The sequence below is a fragment of the Pinus tabuliformis genome, chromosome 7 (genome assembly GCF_031772625.1).
Source record: "Pinus tabuliformis cultivar Carrire ecotype Pingquan chromosome 7, CPIR1, whole genome shotgun sequence".
Lineage (NCBI taxonomy): Eukaryota > Viridiplantae > Streptophyta > Pinopsida > Pinales > Pinaceae > Pinus > Pinus tabuliformis.
In genome coordinates this window covers 1,047,232,467-1,047,240,890 of record NC_142293.1, presented here as the reverse complement: position 1 = coordinate 1,047,240,890, position 8,424 = coordinate 1,047,232,467, and the positions used below count along the sequence as shown (strand labels likewise).

General features: G+C 36.5%; 1 pseudogene; it reads left to right on the top strand.

Annotated features, from left to right (window-relative positions):
- The first annotated feature begins 521 nt into the window (after nucleotides 1–521).
- On the top strand, nucleotides 522–7,937 carry LOC149251265 (transmembrane 9 superfamily member 3-like; annotated as a pseudogene).
- The last annotated feature ends 487 nt before the right edge of the window (nucleotides 7,938–8,424 follow it).

Here is an 8,424-nt window from a genome sequence, read left to right as displayed (position 1 = left end):
CAGAAATGCAGATGAGAGCAGTGACAGTGTTTTCAAGGAAGAAGTGCATTAAGCTCGTTTGTAGCAACATAGATTTGCTCAGTGCTCTCCCTGAGACTAATACCTTGAAGATCCTTTCCTGGGACAATCGCTTTTCTCAAGTCAATGAAGTCCTTCTGATCCCAACTCAGGTTAATTATGTTGGAAAAGTAGCAAATATATATGAAGCTGGTTATCGACTAAGTGGTGGTGCATATATCATCTCCAAGTACATTGGGAATTCATGGTTGTGGGATCATGTTCGTGTCAGTGATGAGTTTTTGACAAATGAAATGTATTTGCATTTAAGTATGCGCCTCATGTTCTAATCTTTGTGTATTGACCGAATACAAGGAACCAAACGAGATGTTGAGATTTGATAAACATTACCAGTTGTTCGTGCATTAGTTCCTCCACTGACAGAGAACATAGACACCTGGTTGACATTTGTTTTTCTTTGCCAGAAAAGGGGTTCGGCGTCGTTAATTTCATATAGGATTAGGATGACTCCCGATTGCAAACATTTCGGCTTTAGCAGCGGCTGCCATTGGATTGGTTTTACATCTCCATGGTGCTACAGTAAATTACAGTTGAAAGGCAAGAGTGTCAGAGCGAAGACAACAATGGCTCACGGGCTTCGTGCAGAGCGAGTGGAAGGAGAAGGCAGTTCTGAAGCCTTTCTGAGCAAAGTTTCATACACACCTCCCTCTTGGGCGACAGAGCTTCATCCGATTCCGTCCCATTTCTATTCTCTCGGACATCTCCCTATACCAATTCATCGATGGAATCTTCCGGGCTTACCATCAAACATTGAAGTCTGGATAAAGCGTGATGACTTATCAGTGGCAGCTCGATACTTGAATCTTGACCGCTATCTCATATTACGAACTACCAAGGCACAAGTCGATGAAGATCCTGACTTGACTGGGAATCTTCTTGTGGAGCGGATGGTTGGTGCGAACATAGAGCTTGTGTCCAAGGAGGAGTATGCACAAATTGGCAGTATCGCTCTTGTCTTACTTGTGAGAAATGAAGAAGCACCGTTAGCACTGGGAAGGAGCGAAACATTGATTGTAAATTTGTGTGCCCTGTTTGTTCCATAAAGTGTGATCTATTTCTTTTTTGGAAGGAAAGATTAGAAAATGCATCTGACACAGAATCCAGAGATACTCTGCAGAAACATCTCAAATCTGCAATCATTGTCGTGGATGGTACAGAGAGAAAAAGGTTAAAGGCCTTGCACTGCAAGGTTCTAAAAACACATGAATCATTAGAGCAAAGCACATGCTCTGATTTGTGGCAGTTGTTGGTTTCTATTTTAGAAGATAAGATGACACAGAAGATGTCAAAGAGTATTAATGGCTTCTTAGAAAAAGAGCTACAGATTAAGGAAATTGAGTTGGTTGAGGGACTACAGTTTGTTAAGGTCAGTCAGGAGGATGAGACAGAGATAAAAAAATATAAAAAGGGCATCGATTTTGTGTGCTCCAGTTCTCAATAATTATGTTAGGCCTAAGCTTGAGGTGATCTTTGATGAGGAAAAGAAGGTAACCCACTCTAACCTTATGAAGGATACAGAGAATGTGATTCTGAATCCCAGCATAGCAAAGGTGAAACTGAAGAATGGCAATAGCAGCTATTCAATTTTGTGAGGAGTTTAGAGGAAGACTGTGTTTTTTAAATCACACAGCAGTTTCGTAGCGCGCTACGAAACTGCTGTAGGTGATGTTTTCAATGCAGAATAAACAGTTTGACCAGGAATGTTAGAAGAGAGACACCTGTACATCAATACAGCCTACAGCTCATCTGGAGATATGGTGTTTGGTAGCAGCGTTCCATACTTTGAGTTATTAAAGAGTTGGGAACATGCTGCTACATTTTCGGAGGATGGTAGGAGACAGGGACCTTAAAAATAGGTGTTTTGATCCTGATGATAAATGATCCATCAGCGCTTACAGGTATCCAAAGTCAGCGTTCCTTGCATCTGTAGCTCAATCATCTTGAGCCTAACCAACAAAAGACAGTTGTCAAAGATCAAGAAAGGAATCAGGCATACGAGGAGATGAAGTTAGAGTTTTCGTGTGATTAGGACTCTTTGTAATTACAGCTCAATACTTTATGTATTTAATGAGTTTGTTTAAAAATAGATAAGGGTAGTTAATGATAGGTCATCGAGCTCCCCTCATGCTGGAGGAGGAGACTCAAAGTAGTTTAGTTTGTTTTCCTATATATAGTGAAAACTCTGATGTAATGGGGGTTGGAGATTTATGAAAAACAGAGTTTTTATATTGGCTAATGTAAAAGACTTGTGACAGTAATATAATAGATTACTTTTTCTTCTCAAGATTCATATTGTGTTCAAATGCTCAAGATGTATGTGGTTTTGTCTTATCTTTCATATTTTACAGCTCTATAGATGTGCAATCACTCTGAATTCACCTAGTTGCTCAGACTTCCTGTGCATATTTATGAGCTGAGGTTCCTTTGAGAAATGTTTTGAGTGTTTAGACATTATATGCCTTGACTTCCATGAATGAGTAGTTGATAGTTTACTGCAAAGGTGCTTGACTCCATGAGCCCAATGGAAGAAATCTTATTTTGTGTTCCAACCAGCTTATTTCTCATGTGTTGTTTAAAGAGTTAGCCATCTTTCCTGGTCATTAATTCATATTCATAATCTGTGAGAGAGCCCTCTCTGACTAAGGAGGCTAAGCCTTAGTCTAAAGCCTGGTTTGAAATAGTTACATGAGATCTTGCTAAGTAGCAGCCCTTAGTACCTGATTTTGTGATAACATTTTGGTGCGTCTACCGGGAGCCTGAAGATTATTCATTCCCGAAATTATGAAGCTGAACTTCTGAAGGTAGCAGGAGTTCAGAAGGTATTTGAGGCTGCAAAACTACCTTGGCGACTCCACACAGCAAATAACAAATTAGAAGGTGACTCCACTGCTAGAAGATCAGTAGCTTGATGAAGTTACAAGATGAGTTCCACTGCAAGAATGAATGCCAGGTATGCTCCTATGAATCAGTCTCATATCCCTGGTTTTCCAAATCCTATGCCAAAGGTTGATTGGTTAGATGATCTTCCAATATTCAAAGATGAAAAGAAGGACAATGCTGCTCTTCATTTGGTTAGGTTTCATATGCATGTACGCAGTCTTAAGGTTCATTTCCCTGAGGATTGTCTCATGAGAATGTTTATGGCCACTTTAGAAGGAAAAGCATGGTCTTGGTATAAAAGTTTGGAGAATGGTTCATTATCTTCTCTTGCTGATTTCCATGATGTGTTCTATGACATGTATAAAGAAGGTTATCCTTCCTTATTGCTGCTTAAAGATTGCTGTAGGCATTCTTTAAATCTTATTCAGTATTTGAAGGATTGTTATGATGATGATGAGTTTACGGATGAAGAAATTTTAGAGGCTCTTCATCATAATGCATTCCAGCACCAAGGAGAAGGTATAACATTCCATGAAACACAGCATGAAGAGCAGCAGGAGTTTACTTGTGAAAACCATGTTTTATCCTTAGATATTGATGTAGAGATGCAGCAGATTTGTCAGGTTTCAGATCATGATGGAGATGAAATTGATTGCACCCAGCAAGAAGAAATATTGGAGGAAATTTTCTATGACCCTCAGGCAGAGGAAAAGCTTGCTCAATTTTGTAATTCCTTGCAGCAGCTTACTTCAAATAATGATCATAGTAGTGAGGAAAATTACATTGTTTGTGAGCATCATTTAGAAAGGCAGTTGGATAGCATATCAAATAAATTTGGTGTGGCTGAAGATAAGTTGTCTAAAGATACAGAAGGTTTTGAGAATCAGCAAACTAACCATGTGTTTTTTGACCCTATAGCTGAATACATGGAAAAGATTGTTCAGGCGGCTTCCAGTTATATTTTCATGTTGAAGAACAGTTACACCTCATGCTGCCTCGGTTACTTCAGTATCTGGTTTATTTTTGTTTCAAGCACAGCCAAAGGACAAACATGGAAATTTCAGATAAGATAAATGATTGGCTACATTGGAAATTTCACATTGATTGAACTGAAAGAAGGTTGAATTGTTAGGGTAGGTAGGTAGGAAAATGCAAATAAGCTCAAGGTTGACTGAGCATTTTGTTTTAGTAGTTGTAGCTTTCTTTCTCCTACAGTCATGCTTATCAAGCAAATTTCTGTTTGTCATAAATGGATAAGGCACTGGACCTGCGAGTTCTTAGTGTACCACAAGGGCACACTATCCCAAGTGGAGCCACTGTTATCACTGAAAATTCTGTTGCCAAAAAATTTTTAGCCTAGCTTAAAGACAGGGTGTTTTCGCAGCGCATGAAAAAATGGCCAGCACATCGAAGACGTGGCAGCCTGTGCTATTTTGAGTAATCAAAGATAAAAGGCATGCTTCTTTGGATTCGAATATGGTAAAGCGCATCAAAGACCGACAAACAGGGGCCTATGTTTCAGGGTAACAGAAATGTCATTAAAGACAAACATGGAGCATTAAAGGTTCATCACAGCCAAACTAAAAGAAGCCATTTGTCAGAGAATGAACCTGTTCTCTCATTTTTCTCGTAGGAGCACCAGTTTGATTGTAATAAATGCTATTTCCAGCATGATGTAGAAGTAGAGTTTTAATTGTTCTAGGAGTCCAGCGCTGTCAATTAATAGTCAGCTGTAATTAATAGTTAGTTAAAAGTTAGTAGGTGTCATCATAGGCAATCATCGAGCTCCCCTCATGCTGGAGGAGGAAGCTCCAAGTAGTTAGGATCATGTTTCTATATATGCTGAATGATCTATGTAACGGGGGTTGGATGTTATTGAAAACAGAGTTTTATATTTGCTTATGAAAAGGACTTGTTGCAGTAATATAAGAGATTACTTTTTCTTCTCAAGATTCATATTGTGTTCAAATGCTCAAGATGTATGTGGTTTTGTCTTATCTTTCATATTTACAGCTCCATAGATGTGCAATCACTCTGAATTCACCTAGTTGCTTAGATTTCCTGTGCATATTTATGAGTTGAGGTTCCTTTGAGAAATGTTTTGAGTGTTTAGACATTATATGCCTTGACTTCCATGAATGAGTAGTTGATAGTTTACTGGAATGGTGTTTGACTCCATGAGGCCAATGGAAGAAATCTTATGTTGTCTGTCCAACCAGCATGTTTATTAAGTTCTCATTTCAAGAGTTAGCCCTCTTAGTGTTAATCACAATCAGTAGTTTGTCTTGAGAGAGCCCTCTCAGGTTAGGGAGGCTAATCCTTAGCCAAGAGTCTGGTCTGAAATAGTTACATAAAGTCTAACTGATTAGCAGCCATCAGTACATGATTTTGTGATAACACATAGTTTTTGCAAATTATTTTGAGATTGATTTTATTTTTAGTTTATTGTTAGGATTTCATTCCTAAAAGCTAGTAGAGCTAGAGGATTGAAATTTTCCTATATATTTTTTCATTTAAAATGAAGAAGGGTTGGATTCTAGGCCCAAAAACCCTTGTAACTTATAAAAGCCTTGGTTTTTTAGAGTTTCAAAATTAAATTCTTTTGGCTATAATTTATGACAAAATTTGTTACATATGTGAGTACTTCTAGTTTTCATTGTCTTAATCTTAATCTTTTGCATTGTTATCTTTTGCATTGTTATCAAAATACACCATGTAGTATGAGTTTTACACATAAAACCCACTTTCACCTTAGGAAATAATTTAGAGTAACTTTTCCTAAATTATTGATGTTTACCCAATTGAAAATAACCCAGAAATTCATTTAATTAATTTCATGTTATTTTCATATTGACCCATTTAGTGAGAATAATTAAAAATATTTTCTCTCGTCCACATGAATAATTAAATAATTCATTATTTATTTATTATTCCTTAATCATTTAACTTCTCTCTCTTGAAATAATTATTACATCATTATTTACGTCGATAATCATTTCCACTTTAGACTATATCACCTAGGAATAATTAAATAAATCACTATTTATTAATTATTCCTTAATCATTATACATATCTCCTAAGAAATATTTATTAAATCATTATTTACGCCGATAAGAATTTCTATAGTGAGATTTATCATGACAACGTTGTTCAAACCCGTCGTCCCTTTGTCCCTAACACAATCTTGAACACATGTCCCACAATTCCATGTTGTTTATTATAACTTTCTTTGTAAATAAAATTTTAATAAATTGAGTGGCCAAGTCTGATTGGCATGTTGACTCTACAGTCTTCTGCACTATAATTCATTTTGTTTCCACCTTGATGTATTTGAGGAATCGTTCATACATTTATTGTCCTTCACTTCCTCTTCCTTTGTTTAATTTCAAGTCGCGCTTCTTAGTATTTTAGAGTCAAATCACTGAACAATTTTCTATAGACGGAGACGAAAATCCATGTGGAATTGAGGGTGTCTTCCAGCGAATACCAGCAAACTTTTTCACATCTTCACTTTGGGTTCTTCTACATGGAAATTACATGTTGTTTCCCTCACTCCCACTCTCCCCATTTCCATCTCCTTCGTCTTCTTAATATGTTTACAGAGCCCTTCATCTTAAGCGTGTTGTTATTGGCCTCCTCTTTCAACTTCAAGTCGATATTGATTAATTTTTATCTCTGACAGAAGAAAAGAGCAAAGCACAAAGCATGAGGAAAATGGTATTGTTCTTAACACAGTGTGAAGAGGAATTAACCTTCTAGTACCCATATTCATGCTACTGGTTTCAACAAATACGAGAGAAAGGACATGGATCCACCTGTACTCCTTGGGTGTAAGATAGGAAATTTGGCAATATACTCATATGAAGAACTTTGATAGGCATGAAGAGAACAAAGTAGAACTTTCCTAGGCGGAATCACTCGGTTGGAGTGAGAGGCTTCATCAGCAGAATTCCCTGGAACCACCATTTACTTGAAGGGAATGGAGGAATAATAAGTACTCTATCAAAAAACCTACATGACAAAAGCAGAGCTTGGCCTTATGTATCAAACTAGCCCATAAACTAGACAGCCTGTTGCAAACAGCTGTGGAGCGGATACAGTGATGATACCATAATTATGTGTGCTTCCAAAATCAACGAAGGTCACTACAATTCAATTTTATCAGTTAAAAATTTAAAGAATCCTTGTTTTTAGGAATTTCTCTATCAATTATCAAATGTTTATTTCTTCTATATATGTTTTGCAGTGAAACATGCCGTTATTTTGATTTTCCATTTTGTCCTCCAAGTTTGTACAAATTTTGCATATTTGACTTTCTTGACTATGTATTTTGTAGAAGAAACGAGCATGTTTGTTGTGGCATATTATTAATAAGCAATGTTCTGTAAATATTGCAGATAAGGTGACTGAGAAGAGGGAAGATCTTGGAAAAGTGTTAAATGGTGACCGAATGGTTGGTGCTCGATATAAGCTTGATTTCCAGGAAGACAAAAATTCTGAACTTCTTTGCACGAAAAAATGAGCTAAGTGAGATTTGGAGAAGTTTAGAGAAGCAGTGAAGAAGGATTATTATTTTCAAATGTATTATGATGACTTGCCTATCTGGGGTTTTATAGGAAAAACCGATAAAGAAAATAATGTAGATCCAATTTTACTGTACAAACACCTTCACTTTGAAATCTTGTACAACAATGATCGTGTCATAGAAATTACTGTTCATATAAATCCAAATTTTATTGTTGACAATACTGAGGACAAGGAGATTGAAGTTGATTTCACATACTCAGTTAAGTGGGTGGAGAATCAGACTGCATTTGAACATAAAATGGATAAATATTCAAAGTCTTCATCCTTGCCCCGACATTTGGAAATCCATTGGTTGTCCATTATAAATTCTTGTGTAACAATTCTTCTTCTTTTAACTGGATTTATCGCCACTATTCTCATGTGCGTTCTAAAGAATGACTTCATTAAATAAGAAAATTTTTGGTTTTACAACTTTGCAAAGTTACATCTTTCTCCTATAGTCTTATCTTCTACTTAAGATCTCATGTTGGCATAATGCAATGATAGTAATTAGAAAAAATTTAACTTCTCCAAGTCATTCCTGATTGGTAATTCTAATCTAAATATGATATATATGTTGCTTTTATTATCACGAAGATATTCTCATGGAAATTTATTATAAATAGAAAGGTTTATCCTCACTCTCTACACATGACCATTTCATTGACATCATTGTCGTCCAAAACCATCTGAGCTCTCACTTTAAGTTCACTTTTCACTCATTCATTTTTCTCATTGCAACTAGCTAGAGATAGAGATCAACTGTTGAAGCATAGGGAACAAAAGAACCCATCCCACAAAGGGGGATGCTTTAGACCCAAGTCTACATTCTTCTCCATAAGGTGTATTCTTTTATAATAATAAATTAAATCACTTTCCATTGGGTTTTCTTTGTCATT